This window comes from Hyperoodon ampullatus (genome assembly GCF_949752795.1).
Source record: "Hyperoodon ampullatus genome assembly, chromosome: 6".
NCBI lineage: Eukaryota > Metazoa > Chordata > Mammalia > Artiodactyla > Ziphiidae > Hyperoodon > Hyperoodon ampullatus.
In genome coordinates, this window is record NC_136919.1 from 34,807,877 (window position 1) to 34,824,751 (window position 16,875).

Consider the following 16,875-nt stretch of genomic DNA (forward strand, 5'->3'; position numbering starts at 1 on the left):
TTTGCCAGGAATCTCAACATAAATAACTGATGAGAAGCGATCCCTATACAAAATTTTGGGGTCCTAGGCTTCAGCAGTAAACTTATTAGAAAGACAGAGATTAGGGCCCCTTTCTATTTTTTCAGTTCACCCCAGGATTTTACATTTGCTTCTGGGTTCCACACATGAAGACAGATATACCTAAACTGGAAGAAATTCAAATGTTTGTCTAGGAAAGCGAGAAAATGGAATGGAAAATACATTGTTTGTGTAGCAGTCTAAGGAATTGGTGGCATTAGCTGTGAGACAGGAAAAATTACTTGTAATTTATAACTTTCCCATTGAATGGCTGTGGTCAAACATTCTTCTGTTTGCTGAAAGCAAGTCTTCCTGGGAATAATAACCTTTGGCATTCTCATTCTGGGATTCTAGAAGAAAGCTAGAGACCAAACAGAGGGCAGTCAACGGGAAAGATTTTTGGGAGGAAGCATGTGCAGGATGGCAACCAGTGGGGAGCGAAAGCCTCTCTCCAGAACATCAGTAAAATCTTTGGTAAAGTTTATATTGCTCACTGTGGGTTGTGGAAGGTATTTGTTGCTGCAGGCAGGCTGGGATGAAGTGTTGAGTCCTGCTTCAAGGTGGGCTAGGTCACCTTGGAAAAGAGAATTTTCATAGGGAAGGTAATGGTTGCGAAAGGCTGTAAATTGAAAAAATTAGTAGCAGTTGCTTTCTTAACTCTCTTTTAATCTACAACAATTCCCCTCCACCCCCTTTGTCAGACCATTCATTTGTGGAAGTCATATGGTCATTTCTCCTGCAGAATTTCCTCCATTCTGGACTTGGCTAGTTGCTTCTTGTGGAGTTTAACTTGTTTTTCTATCCCTCTACCTCCCATACTTTCTCTAGACCTGTAGCTATGTCTGGAGACTTGATTTGATTCAGGTTCAATTATTTTGGCAAGAATAACTTGTACATTTTGCTGTATACTACCTATACCTCACATTGATGCATGCCATGTTCCATTTTTTTTTCCATTTTTGTGTGATGCTAAGCTGATCAGTAGGTTTAAGAGTTGTCAGTCTGATCCATCCGTTAAAAATTTCCCATCAACTCAATGATTTAACATCCACCAATGATTGTTGTCTAGATGCGTTCTTTCATTAGGGGTTGCAAAGTGGTCTTTTAAATTCTATCATGCCTTCTGCATGTATTATCTGAAGTTATCCTATAAAGAACAACTTACTCATCAACTATTTGGTTATGCTGAAATATAGTCATAGAGGAAAATCAAGATAAATGCTCAATTCTTGCCTTTTATCAACTTTCAGAATAGTTGAGTTGATATCCTAGCAACCTCTAAAAGTGACTAATGCTTATTATTATTGTTATTTTAAAAGATTGTATAACCCAGGCAGTACTCTTAGATGATTTCCTTCTTCCTCTAATTCTTGACAGACGTTCCCTAGGGTGGTGCAATCGTTGTTCACCACATTCCCACTGTTTATTCCTTCATAAAGCAGTTCAGGTCTTATTGAGAGTGTTAAATGAGATGATGTGTTTAAGGCTCTTAACACAGGACCTGGCAGGTAGTAAGCGTTAGAAATATGGAAACTATTATTATGAAAAGATTCTTGAAGCAGACTTGCACCTCATCGATCCACCCAGACAATCCCTGCCAAACATCAGTACCTCCTCCCTGCCAGACCCTTGGGGATTCAGCCTGCTCAGTCCTACATCAGAATTCAGTGGTAGCTTGTTTCATCAGAACATCAGGCAGCTGGGTCCTTTAAGCCTGTCCCGAAGAGAAAGTACTTCTCCCCACTTCCTATATCACTGATAGTGTTTCTTAATGCTGAAGTTATTTATCTTATCTTTCTTTCTTTAACATATATGTTTTGGTGGACTTTTGCATGAAAATGAAAACTATTTCTCATGGTTGTGGCATTCTTGCCCCTCCTGACTCACTCTCCATCCTATACCGTGCTCCGTGCCAGGAGGCTGTCTTCATCAGTGGGCTTCTTTGCCCTCTGGCTTCTGGTTGGGCTGTGCCAGTGGGAGGCACAGGCAGGGGACTTGGACTGAGGTGATGGTTTTTTAAGCAGCTCTCTCCCTGTCAGGTTACTGTATATGGGCTGTAGCCCTACTGTGGGCTGCAGCTCCTGTCTGGCAGCTCTCTTCATATGTTCTCTCTAGTTTCTGGCATGTGCTCATTCTCCATCAGGTAACAGCCCCCCAGCATTTCAAGGCACCAGGTAGTGCACCATCCATTGGTTGCTTTTCCTAAATCCTCCCCTTGACTTTGTAAATAGTACCTTTATTAAACTCTGCTGAAATTTCCGAATGTAAGTGTGCAAACTGTGTCCTGCTAAGTGGTAGGTACAAAATTGTTTATGTTAGTAAAAGATCAGAAACAACCTAAAATAATCACAAATTATAGGGGATTAGTTTACCAAATTATGGTGTAGCTATACGACACAAGAATATGTAGCCATCTGAATTCAAGTTTTTGAAAATATACTTAATGACAAATGAAAATGCTTATGGTATAATATTCAGGATCACCCAATTTTATAAAATAAAGTGTGTGTCTATGTGTGTGAGTATGTAGAAAAAGGATTAAGTTCCTTTAACTTAACATTAAGTTCTGTGTAGGATTGTGGTTGATTTTAACTAAATTCATGCTTTTTAACGTTTCCCAAATTAAAAAATGAAAAGGTAGAGTTTTGTAAGAATAAAATCAACACATTTCATTATTTCTATATTATTTAAATCAGTTTTCTACTTAATGTCATGAATGGCAATTATAGCAATACCAAAAGAATTACTTCTGGGCAGATGTTTTTTCCTATTCGTATATTGTTTTGATGTTTGTAATCTGCTTTAAATTACTTCAGCATAGAGGTGTGTGTGTGTGAATATGTTTGTGTGTGTGTGTGTGTGTGTGTGTGTTACTCTGAGCTGCTCTCTAGGGGCTGTCAGTTGCCCTAATCAACAGTTCACACCCCAGGATTGATCAGCTAGCACTTAATCAGAAAGGCCAGGCCCTAAAGGCAGCTGCTATAGCATTTAAGTTGTCTATATCTCAATCACCACCAGAGACTTTATTAGTTAACATAATGAATGTCAGAAATGAGTTTTCATGGATGAAATTTATGTCTTGTTAATCTGCATAACAGATGTTAGAAGTAGGCTCTTTTCAGTGAAATTAAAGGGTCTCCAGCTATGTGAGTTGGCTAGCATACTTTAGAGATGGTTGCCACCCTTGCAAGTCTTACAGCCTGATCTCTTGGGGCTGGCACCTGAGGTTTGGTCCTTACTTAAGTAGTTCTCTGTTGATGCAGAGTGGAATGATTCTGGTTGCTTTCTGTGGACAATTAGGGTGACAGAATCCTGCCTCTGGAACACTGTGACATCTGCCTCTGGTTAATGTTCCATGCAAGGTGGAATCAGAGCATCTAAAAACCAAAAGAGGTTATATGATCTGGTTTTTGTGCTTACTTACTATTAAAGTTTGTTTAGTTGGTATCTGTACGTGTGGAAGAATTTGATCTGAGACTTGCTTTCATAAAAACCTGGTAGCAAGGGTGTGGAGGTGAGCTACTTTTTGGTTTGGCCAAGACAAGAACCTGAGAGTCTTGGATGACTGAAGTAGCGTTACGTCCATTTGCAACATAGAGAACTTGGACTCCAAGGCATGTGTTGGAATACTGTCAGTTACAAAGAGCTACTTGAGGATGGAATTAGGATAAAATACTCTTTGGCTAGTTGAAATACCTAAAGAGTATGCAGCAGAATATGTTCCCCCAAAGCCAAAAAGTTTGTGTATTGCTGTCCATTGTGCCCTCTGCCTTCGTAGTCCTGGTACTCACCTGCTCCTAAGGCCAGGATGTTGCCGGTAGAGAACAGATCAGAGCCCCGGAAGGTGGGCATGACCCTCCCAGGTCAGAGGAGGAGAAGAATGGTTATGAAAATAATTTCAGGACTGAAAGAGAAATAGTGGCCCCTTCCAAGCACCGTTGGGTATCTCCAGGAGACAGCACATAGATGTAAGTCACCCAAGGCCTCAATGCCTCTCCAGGTTAAGAAGTAAGGCATCAGTAGTTGTGGGCATGTTGAACGTATTTGCATACTGAGATTGCTTAGGATTTCTCAGAGTCATCTACAATCTCTCTACCTTTGTAATGTGCATCAATTATGAATTCAAATATAAATAGTATTTTTATTTACTAAAATTCCACTGTTCTAAAACTATTGAGGCAGCTGGATAATGTTGCCTATATAACTAAATGACGTTAATTCATTTAGTATTTGATGATATATTTTATGGGCTCGCTTAACCCGATAAACCTTTTAGATGCAGTTCTATTCCAAAAGGCATCAAGTGACCAGCTTATTGAATAAGCAGGACTTTACTTTTTCTAAAATAAATAAATAAATAGATAAATAAATAAATAAATAAATAAATAAATAAAGTTATGGCTGCATTGGGTCTTTGTTGCCGCATGCCGGCTTTCTCTAGCTGCGGCGAGCAGGGTCTACTCTTTTTTGCAGTGTGCGGGCTTCTCATAGCGGTGGCTTCTCTTGTTGTGGAGCACGGGCACTAGGTGTGTGGGCTTCAGTAGTTTTGGCACTCCAGCTCAGTAGTTGTGGCTCGTGGGCTCTAGAACTCAGGCTTAGTAGTTGTGGCGCACGGACTTAGTTGCTCTGCAGCGTGTGGGATCTTCCTGGACCAGGGCTCGAACCCATGTCCCCTGCACTGGCAGGCAGATTCTCAACCACTGTGCCACCAGGGAAGCCCAGGACTTTACTTTTTCTCTAAACTTCTCTGTTGACTTGTCTTTCCCTTCCCCCGGATGAAAGTCTGGGCAGTTCCCATAGCTTTTCCAATCACTCACTCGCAGGTTAACACATTGTCTAATTAGTAAGTCCAGTCTGGTTGAATAGCAAACTTCAATCTTCCATCCAATTTAAAGTCTCTCCTCTCCCACAGTGTGGACCCTTGTCAGGTGGAGACTAACAGTGGGGAAGGAGGCGTGGTTGGATTCTTCACTATTCCTCACTCTCTTACTCTTTCTCCTCGACTCTGTGGCTTTGGCTTCTCCAGGGTTAGGGCTAGAGAGGGAGAGGAGCAAGAGGCAGAAGATCCCTGCCTTGACTTACAAGGTAGATTACAATGTACTTGTAATCTACATTGGTGCCCTCTGGGCGGGGCCAGTGGACAAAGGCCAATTCCTCCTCTATAGGGCTTTCTGTTGGGTTCGTTGGAGCTATCCTTCCTGGGGCCCTCCTATTTTGGTTACTTGGTATGGCACTTTCCTGGACAGTCCCTGACCCTCGGTGGCTCCCTCCACACCCCTTCTGGTGGGATCACCTAACCTTCCTCCCTTCTGAGGGATCCATATCTAACACCTGGGATGCATGTATGCATCTTTGCCCCTCCACACTCTTCAAGTGTGGGCCAATTGCAATGCAGCCCTCTTAACTGTACCACCAATGGCCTCTCCAACCAGCCAGCTTCTCACATTTTGACAATTTCAGATATAGGTCAGCTCCAGACTCTGTCTTCCAATCACCAGAGTATATCTATCAAACTCTGAGACTTGAAACCCATCCTCCTATGGCTTTAGGTGAGAACAACTTCCCCCTTCCTTCCCATTTCCCAGTGGGAACGGAGGGGAAATGCCACAGCACACCAAGTCTTTTTCTTAAAAAACTCCCCACTTCCCAATCTCTGTGACAAATCCCTAAACCTGTCCCAGTGTGAGGAGTGAAGGACTGCAGAGCCTGCCTCACGTTTCTAAACTCATCCTGCATAGGTGGTGTTGTCCTATTGTACTCAGCTGCAAGGAGAGGGAAAGGCATGTTTAACATCCTGTAACTCTAACTACCCACAACCAGGGGCAGTTCTATTTAAAATGAAACATTCCAGAGGAGTCATGATAATTAAGACTTCTACTGCAGTAGAAGTAAGCGGGTCATGCCTGCTCTCAAAATCTACCAGGCCAACATCATCACATTGACTGTGAGTCTGTCTGAAGAACTTGGAGACTTCAGTCACGAACATTAACTACTCAGGGTTACTTAGCTTTGGGAAAGTCCCTAGAGACCTCCATTTTGCATCAGCTGTCAACTGGTTTCTATCCATATTCCAGGCAAAGTTGGAGCTACACCAACCATCTCCAGATTCTCTCTGTCTCTCTGAGACCCATATCAGGACGGAACAGGCAGTTCATGGAATAGTCTTCATAGAACTGTGATCTAATTCCATGGGTTTCATTGAAGGTCAGTATAATGAGCAACCATTTACAATTTCCTTTTAGCCATACTAGAAACGTCAGGAAAAAAGCAAATCTAATGGAGAAATTACCAACTACCTTTAATCTTCCATGTTCAATCTTCACAACATGGAAGTTGTGAGGTAAAACTGGAAATTATAGAGAAAGAAAGTAGAGTCCAGAAACACCAACACTGCCTTATGACTCCTGTGACAGCGAGAGAATGTGTTACAGGGGACACAACTGAAAATCACAGGTGATTGTTCTGCCTCATTTGGGGACAAATCCTATTGCAAATAGCTAGCAGAACAAATTTTCTGGAAATTGTAATAATTGCATCTGGGCTAGAATGGAAGAAGAAACAATTGGGACTATTTCGTTTAAATGCCAAGAACAAGAACAATTTTAACAGCAGTAAAAAGTAGCCTCTGACTAAAACATTCTCCTTGTTCCCCCAGCGTCCCTCAAAATCTTCACAGTCTAGAGCAGTGTTTCTCAACCTTTTATTCATTATAACCCAATAAGGAGCTTTTTCAGATATTTTTTTCCTCATCTCCTCCTCCCATGAAAATTTAATACCATAAACATAATCTAATTATGTTTATGTAAATATAAAAGTATATGTATACTTACCATCTATATATCTACATCTATATCTATATCTGTATCTATGTGTGTGTTTTATACATAAAAAGAGTAAGATTTTTTTCACCTATATTAATTTCCCAGGACTGCCATACGAAAGTACCATAAACGTGGTGACTTAACACAGATTTACTCTTTTATGGATCTGAAGACTAAAAGTCCAAAATCCAAGTGTTGACAGGGCCGTGTTCCTCCTGAGGATCTAGAGGAGACTCCTTCCTTTCTGCTTCAGCTCTGGTAGCCCCAAGCATGCCCTGGCTTGTGGCTGCGTAACTGCAATCTCTGCCTGAGTCTTCACATGGCCTTCCTCTCTCTGTGTCTGTCCTCTTCTATCTCTTATAAGGACACTCATTGGATTAGAGTCCACCCTCCTCTAGAACGATCTCATCTCATGCCTTACCTTAATTATATTTGCAAAGACCCTATTTCGAATAAGGACATATTCTGAGGTTCTAGGTGGACATGAATTTTGGGAGATGATATTTAACCCATTACAGATCCCAAGAACCAAATTTGGTCCCCTTGGGGATGACATCATCCTTGCTGAGAATACCATAATTTAGAGAATAAATGGTATTCAAAGCACTCCAGAATCTAAATCCAACTAACTTGGAGAAGTGAATGCTGTCAAGTCTTTGAAGAGATACCCTGACCAGTCCTCTGCTGGTGACTTTTGTAGTTTTCTGCAGAGGGATGCCATGGTCCCCAGAGGAAAGTCACAGCACTATCAGTCCATCTGCCCTCCTGCACCCCTCACCCAGCTGCTGAAAGGGTGCTTTAACTTCTGTCATCCTCCACTGCATCCTCTGTAAAGCGGGGAGAATCAGAGTACAGTATCTACTTCCTAGAGTTAATTTTGGCTTTAATTGAGGTCATGCATGAGGAGGGGTTCGCTCAGTGTCTACCATAGAAAATGTGCTCAATTAATGATTAGCAGTTATTTTTATTATCATTCTTTTTTCCCCACTGTGTCCCCCCTGAAAGATGGTGCTCCCAGTCCTTCCCCTTGACAGTTTCATGATCTGATTCCTCTCTCTAGTGATGAGGCTTCCTTTTTAGCTGTCTCTCCCATTTAATGACAGCCCATCTGATCTTTCACAAGCTTCAGCTTTATTTCCCATCAGGAAATCATGAACATGCTTTTTCTTGGCTCACAAAGCTTGCCTTGATATAAGTTGGGGAACCATGCACAGGGGAGGGCCAACCATCAATGTAGTGAGCCAACTATGTCATGAAAAAACTGGGTGCACTGGTCAGCTCTGGTACACTCCTCTGGGGAAGGGGGGTTCTTCTCTGTGACTTCTCTTCTAGAAAGGTAAGGAACCTATGCATTCGCTTTTCTGGGAAAATATTTTATTATGTCATATGCTTGTGAATAATTTGCATTTCAGGGCATTCATCTCTGCATATTTCTAACTTTAGGCTTTTTATCTTTGTCTTTATCCTGTGGCTAAAACTCTATGGCAGAAATAAAGGTGGAATGGGTGCCCTTGACTCCATCAGCCTCAGAGGGACCTCTGTCAAATGGTCCCACTCACATGACTGGAAACTCTATCCTGTGGTTTTGATTTTATCTGACAAGTAACTTGAGATTTGTATTCACAGTTCCATGTTTTTCCTCCATGTTGCACCAAGAGTTCTTGGTCATATAGGATTGTGCTTATGATCATTTAAACACTCTTTGTTTTACATACCCTTTGGCAGAGCTAAGCATTTGTGGGGACTTGAATGATATTGGGGATCGTTGCTTGAAGGACATGCTGATTTTTTACTCTTCTAGATAATCTATCATATATCCTTGAGTCAAACTAGATCCCAGAGACCCAGGAAGGTGGGCTGCACTGTTCTGACAGCGGGCAAAGTTAACTTTGCTGAATTGCTTCTTGATTTGATGCCTTCAGCCTATATAGGGGTCCTCATGGACCCATCCCTAGGAAGCTTCTTATTCTGTTGGTTGAAGAGCAAGGCTGAGGGTGTCATGCTTTCCTTCCATGGTGTCCTCTTGGAAAAATGCTTATCTTCACTACTAAGAAGATCAGTACTTCTCTTGAATGACAGCTCTGTTTTTTGCCTCATGGATGTTGGGAACTGTATATATGATCATGTTTCTTTTCTTGTGTTGGATGCTGCAAAGCTTAGAACCAGTAGGTGGTTCACCATAGCCAGACTGAGGACTGCCTCACTCCAAGCTCACTCCTATCCCTTTCCTTGTAGTCTTTTTTCTTCTGCACTATTTAAAATTTGTGCTCTTTTATTGTATTTTAGTTTTCCTTGTAAGATCCCTTTTATCCTTTTTGGAATAAAGTAGGAAACACATTTTTTAAGTAAATATTTATCTGAGAGAAGAATTAAACTAATTTTGTATGATCCCAATGGGCAAACTGAGGATTCCTTCCTTTTTTCTATCTTTTCCTGCCCTCCCTCCCTCCCTCCTTCTTTCCTATCACTCAAATATTTAACATGTCATCTATGAGGAACTGAAATAGGAGACTTAGGGAGATAGAGGAGGCAGCTTCTAGCTGTTTAAGAAATGACTTTATAACGCTCAGTCCTGCCCAAAGATAAACAATTACCACTTGTACCAGAACTTCATAATTTACAAAGTGCTTCTGCCCACATACGACCTTGTTTTATCTTCACAGCAGTGCTCAGTTGTAGGGATTATTATCTTTATTGATCAAGAACCCGAGCTTTAACAAGAATCTTGGCCAAGGTAACTTAGCTGCTAAATGGGGGCGGTAAGAATGGCTTCCTGATTTTCTGGTTTCAAATCCTTGTTTGCCCTTTCCATGACCTGAGGCACCCCACCACTTATCCCCCCTCCACTTGCCGTGCGGTGGGCATACCCTCTCAGTCTGAATGTGTCCCCTTTCACTCTGATGTCATTTTTACCCAGAATGTGAATTCACAATTCACATAGTATCAGTGCTGTTTTTATTCTCTGTGATTTAAAAGCCGACAAAGGGGGGCTTCCCTGGTGGCACAGTGGTTGAGAGTCCGCCTGCCGATGCAGGGGACACGGGTTCGTGCTCCGGTCTGGGAAGATCCCACATGCCGCGGAGCGGCTAGGCCCGTGAGCCATGACCGCTGAGCCTGCGCATCCGGAGCCTGTGCTCCGCAGCGGGAGAGGCCATGACAGTGAGAGGCCCGCGTACCACACACACAAAAAAAGCCAACAGAGGGACTTCCCTGGTGGCGCAGTGGTTAAGAATCCGCCTGCCAGGGGCTTCCCTGGTGGCGCAGTGGTTGAGAGTCCGCCTGCCGATGCAGGGGACACGGGTTCGTGCCCCGGTCTGGGAAGATCCCATGTGCCGCGGAGTGGCTGGGCCCGTGAGCCATGGCCGCTGAGCCTGCGTGTCCGGAGGCTGTTCTCCACAACGGGAGAGGCCCCAACAGTGAAAGGCCTGCGTACCGCAAAAAAAAAAAAAAAAAAAAAAAGAATCCGCCTGCCAATGCAGGGGACACTGGTTCAAGCCCTGGTCCGGAAGATCTCACATGCCACAGAGACACTAAGCCTGTGCGCCACAACTACTGAGCCTGCGCTCTAGAACCCGCAAGCCACAACTACTGAGCCCATGTGCCACAACTACTGAAGCCCATGCGCCTAGAACCCGTGCTCCACAACAAGAGAAGCCACCGCAATGAGAAGCCCGTGCACTGCAATGAAGAGTAGCTCCTGTTCACCACAACTAGAGAAAGCCCATGCACAGCAATGAAGACCCAACACAGCCAATAAATAAATAAAAATAAATAAAATAAATAAAATAAAAAATAAAAGCCAATAGAGATATGCCAAATATGTTTCTGCTTTCATGCTTCAAAGTTTTGCTTCAGGAGGTAGCATCTTCCGTACAGGGGCCACATGAATGCTGGTTAGAAAACAGGTGGGTCCCTGTGCCAGTCATTCAGTGCTCTATCAGATTCAGCAGAGCATTTTTGAGTCACCAGGTGCCACCACCTCCACCTGGGGAGGTGGCTCTAGATTGCTCTTCACGTGGGTGCATATTGTGTGTTATCTTAGGGAGAGCAGAACGGTACCTTCTGGAACAAAGCTAGGGCTTATCATAGCATGCCCCACCAGCAACTATTTAAGGTACTTTTTTCTCCAAACCCAAAAGTTGGGGAGTATTATTATTATTATTATTATTTTTGGTGAGGGGGGCCTCCTCACCATGTCCCTATTTAGCATGAAAAAGTAAACATTTCTAGGTTGCTCATTTATTTAAAGGAGTATTGAATCATCCCTTGTTATCCTTCCTTAAACTTATTTTATCTTGTTGAAATTTCTCCAAACTTACGGCTTATGGATGGCACACTTCCTTAACTTCCAGAGAGATGCAACTGCCCCCATTTTTATGGTTCTTTGGTCATTTCCATAAGGTCATTGCATGTAAGCCCTTGCATGGAGTGTATCAGGCAGGGTAAGTCACGTTGTGCTGAGGTAACAATACACCTCAATTAAACAAAGGTTTATTCCCTGCCTCGGTCCATGATGTGTCAGCTGGGGGCTCTGCTCCTCATTGGCTTTACTCTGGGACCAAGACTGATGGTGTAGCCACCACCTGAATGGCAGAGGGAAAGAGTGTCTGCACTTGTGCACTGGACTCCAAAACTTCAGCCCACCAAAGCGAATCACTCAGCTACACCTCACTTCAAGGAGTAGGAAAAATCAAACCCACCATGTGGAGAACCCAAAATATTTGGTGCAGTGAGTTAGATCCTTGTGCTACACATTAATCTTATCTGGAAATGTCAGCATTTATCTTTTAGGCAAAAACCAGGGGACCTTTTTTTTAAAATTAATTAATTAATTTAATTAATTTATTTTTGGCTGCATTGGGTCTCTGTTGCTGCACGTGGGCTTTCTCTAGTTGTGGCAAGTGGGGGCTGCTCTTCGTTGCGGTGCGCGGGCTTCTCATTGTGGTGGCTTCTCTTGTTGCAGAGCACGGGTTCTAGGTGCGTGGGCTTCAGTAGTTGTGGCACGCGGGCTTCCGTAGTTGTGGCTCGCGGGCTCTAGAGCGCAGGCTCAGTAGTTGTGGCGCACGGGCTTAGTTGCTCCACGGCATGTGGGAACTTCCTGGACCAGGGCTTGAACCCATGTCCCCTGCATTGGCAGGTGGATTCTTAACCACTGCACCACCAGGGAAGCCCATAAACCAGGTAAACTTTTATTAGGGGTTTGGAATCTAGAGACTAAATCTGCCACTTACTGCCTGGTACTTTTGGATGAGTCCCTATGCCTTCTGAGTCCAATTCCCTTTTCTTGATGTTTAAGTAATAACCCCCTGGTCGGGCTACTTGCATAGGATTATTGGTGAATGTCAAGGAGATACTAGATATGAAAATATTTTGAAATGTGAAAAAAGTTTTATAGATAAAGATTGTTCAGCTTATTGCCGTGTCTTTTTTGGGTAGAATAATAATTCTAACTCATATCGCTTAGATCAAAAATAAAATACACCCATTCTGAGGACAGGCACCTTTCTCTGAAAATGATTATATCAGTTCTACCGAAATGTCAAGAACCTTTTAAAATTAATGTATAAGGCACTGGAGAAAAGGCCATGCCAAGGCAGCACCTGGCACAACTTCCCAATAGTTACCTTCATGTAACTACGAGTCTAGATGCATAGGTTATTTTGTCTTTAGACACTTGTGGGAATACTTCCAGTCAGACCAAGAAGGATTATCTCTGCCTTTCGCCGGCCCTTTCTGAGTTGACAGGTAGAAAATTGATCATCAGAAAAGAGCACACAAAACTCTAATACTATAAATTGTGACTGGATGATAAGATTTCCTGGGCAGTCAAATGAACCCATTCGACATGATTCCCATTTTTCATGGCAGTTCATAATGACCTTCCTTCCTTGGGGCTCCCTAGAGGGGAGAATCGACCAGATATGCTCTTAGGTTCAGCAGGGTGGCTTCCTTTATCTTGAATTTCACAGGACACTGTGGAATGTATGACTTTTAGGTCCCTCAAAGACTCCCTTCACTGGGCACATCTGGCCAAGTGGGTAGCACATTTGCCTCACAAAAACTGATCCTTTATTCTTGGCTTTTTTTTTTCATTCACTAAACACTAATTAAATACCTGTTATGCACTGTGTTAGCTACCTAGCTAGTATGGATGTAAGATTAACGAGACCCAGTCTGCCTTTGAGCAATTCACAGTCTAGTGAAGGAGACAATTATACAGGCAACGGTGACTGTACAACATGTTAGAGATGCCCAGGAAGTGCAATGAGATATCCTGGCAGCTTAGAGCAGGGGAGCCTCGCTGTCTCTAGAGGTCAGGGAAAGCTCCCAAGAGGAGATAAAGTGCCATTTGGGTCTTAAGGATGATTCAATGGCTGTCAATACAGAGCAAGAGAACTGGGGACAGAGGAATAGCATATGTAAAGACCTAGAGGCTGGGAAGACTTCCTGTTATGAAATTTGTATAACTGGGGGTCATGATGCTCTGCAGAGCCACAGTTATAGGGGCATGTAGGACCAGCTCTGTGCCAGGGAGGCCTGGGTCTCCCTCAGAACCAATTCTTGTCATCCCAGGGGGTTAACCAAAGGTGTAACATATGTACATTACACGTTGGGTTGGAGCCCAGAGAGCCCTTCCAAGTTTCCCCCACTTCTTCCTTCTCTGCTCCTCTGCCTTCTCCCCGACCTCCCACTCCACCTCCCAAGGTTCTGGATCCAACCAGCTGCTACCATGGTTGGCCAAGCCCAGGACACTCTGTGCCCCTTTGGTCTGAGGTCACTGCATCTTGGGAAAATAACAGTGGATCTTTTTATTCCTCAGAACGAGGTACCTACCAGACAGATTCACCTCTCTCTTGCTAATACCCATTACCCTGAAAGCCTTAATTGTGATGCATGATTATGTTAAAAGACTTTCTTCCCATAAGGGAAGAGGACAGGAAGGAACAAAGCAGGTGAACAGTACCAAGAGCCATGCGTGTTCACTTTGCTTTCTGAGGAGAGGAAAATCTCAGAGAGCAGCCATGTCTGTGTTTGCATCGCTCTCTGCTTTCTCCCCAATCTACTGTTTTCATGGTAAGAAAAATAAGTCCTGCCTTTTGAGAGGGTGAAACAAGTTCAAGAGCTTCTTATCCAGCTCTCCCTTGATGACAACCTAATGGTTTCCATTAGATTTGTTTTCCAGGTTATATAAACCAACAGCCTTGAACGCTGACTTGGGGTAAGCAGAATAAACCAAAGAAAAAGCCAGTTAGAATGTATTGGTGAGGCATTTAGTTTTAGAAAAGAAAATCTGCAGTTGTTCTTTTGTAATGGAGATTTGTGGATCAGTTGTGGCTGATCTGATTCGAAAATCCCGGAAGCTAGCACTGCATTTTGAAATGGTGCATTGCTTGACCTGAGGTTTAAGCTCATTTTGGAGCCAGTTCTTCACCTACCACCCCAGGTTCTTCCTGAAATGTCCTCGGAGCCTTCTTAAGAGCAGAAAGATGCTTTCCCATTTCCTCCCCGCAAACCATTACATTTTCTTTCAGTGTAACACTTTATACAGTGATCAAATTATGTGGTGACCATAACTGAAAAATATCTGCATACAAAATTCTTCCTACTCTGGCAGTGTTTATGGCAGGGACTGTTATGAAATAGCATGTAAAACATGGACCAGCTTAAAATGATTTTGCTTTTTAAAAACAGGCTCTTCACTATGGAGAACAGTATGGAGGTTCCTTAAAAAACTAAAAAGAGAATTACCATACGACCCAGCAATACCACTACTGGGCATATACACTGAGAAAACCATAATTCAAAAAGAGTCATGTACCAAAATGTTCATTGCTGCTCTATTTACAATAGCCAGGACATGGAAGCAACCTAAGTGTCCATCAACAGATGAATGGATAAAGAAGATGTGGCACATATATACAATGGAATATTACTCAGCCATAAAAAGAAACGAAATTGAGTTATTTGTAGTGAGGTGGATGGACCTAGAGTCTGTCATACAGAGTGAAGTAAGTCAGAAAGAGAAAAACAAATACCGTATGCTAACACATATATATGGAATCTAAGAAAAAAAAAAGGTCATGAAGAACCTAGGGGTAAGACGGGAATAAAGACACAGACCTACTAGAGAATGGACTTGAGGATATGGGGAGGGAGAAGGGTAAGCTGTGACAAAGTGAGAGAGTGGCATGGACATATATACACTACCAAACGTAAAATAGATAGCTAGTGGGAAGCAGCTGCATAGCACAGGGAGATCAGCTTGGTGCTTTGTGACCACCTAGAGGGGTGGGATAGGGAGGGTGGGAGGGAGGGAGACACAAGAGGCAAGAGATATGGGAACATACGTATATGTGTAACTGATTCAGTTTGTTATAAAGCAGAAACTAACACACCATTGTAAAGCAATTATACTCCAATAAAGATGTTAAAAAAGAAAAATAAAAGGTTGGCAACCTCCCCCCCAAAAAAACAAAAAAACAAAAAATCAAAAAAAAAACAAACAACAGGCTGTTGATTAATGAAACCTGAAGGTATTTTGCAGAGACATCACTGTGCATGTGCAACATGGAAACCTGTGTCTCCAGGATGACCCCGGAACCAAGGATCTTCAGTCTATGGAATTCAGAGAATAGAAATGTTGCCACCAGAGCTCTTTACAAAGCAAGAACTCCTTCAGTGAGGAAAATCCAGCTTCCAGCAGCAAGAATAGCTTGATTACCATATATGGACTGATTCAAGATTAGCCAGTCAGCTTCCAGGTTTGAAATTCTCCTAATTCCTTAAATTTTGCCCTGAACCTTGGATCTGGGAGACAGATTGGAGCTCTGCAGGTCGACCTCGCAATAAAGCTCTTTCTTTTCTCAAAAGCCGATGCCAGAGTATTGGCTTCTGTGTGCCTTGGTCAGTGAGCTTTCGTTTGGTAGCACTAATCTCTGGCACCCAGTAGGTTTCTAATTCTACCACTATGCCTGGGACATAGCAGGTGTTCAATAAATATTTGTTAAATAAATCTTATATAAAATCCCTGCTCAAAAACTTCCAACGGCTTCCTATAAACTTTCAACTTCCTCCTGACTTACATATTAAGAATCATTCTGTGTAGTTTGGAGCTGAGAGTTTTGAAGAATATCTTTGGGTCTGTGACCCTAACTATGACCCAAGTTTCTTTATTACCTCTAAATACTTAGAGTATCTACTAAGAGTAGGAAGGCTTCCCCACCTCATGTCCTCATTAGCTTTTCCTTGAACTATTATTATGATTTCTTATCTTGTCACCTTGCCTCCTGACTCCCCCTTATTTTAATCATTCATAATCACTCTCTCCTGACCTCAGGACCAGCCACATAGTTTGAAGGTCCCAGTGCAACATGAAAAATGCAGGACCCCTTATTCAAAATTACTTAAACTTTCAACACCATGGCAGCAGGACATTACACCAAGCACAGGGCCCTTCTGTGCTCAGGGTCCTCGGTGAAGGCAGAGTCTGCATATTCATGAAGCTGATCCTGCCTGAGTTCAACCCTTTTAAGGCACGGTTTCAGTCATGGTAAGTCCTTTTTCAAAAATGTTCAGAGGCTTCACGTTGTCTAGAGTTGTAATTATAGGGACTTATATCAATTTTGATCCCAACCAACCTTCCCAGCTTTATCTCCTAGAATTCCTCTTTATACACCCTATACTTCTTCCAAATGGAACTACTTAATCTTGCCCAGAAGGTATCCCTTCCTACCTCTGTGCCTTATTTGTACTGCTCCCATTACTTAGAATGACGAGCCTCGTTTCCCATCATCACAAATCCTATGTGAAATCTTTCCTGATCCTTTCATTAAAAAAATTTTTTTTATTGAAGTATAGTTGATTTGCAATATTGTGTTAAGCTTCAGGTGGGATCCTTTCATTTTTTTTTTTCCAGTATGCGGGCCTCTCACTGTTGTGGCCTCACACATTGCGGAGCACAGGCTCTGGACGTGCAGGCTCAGCAGCCATGGCTCAC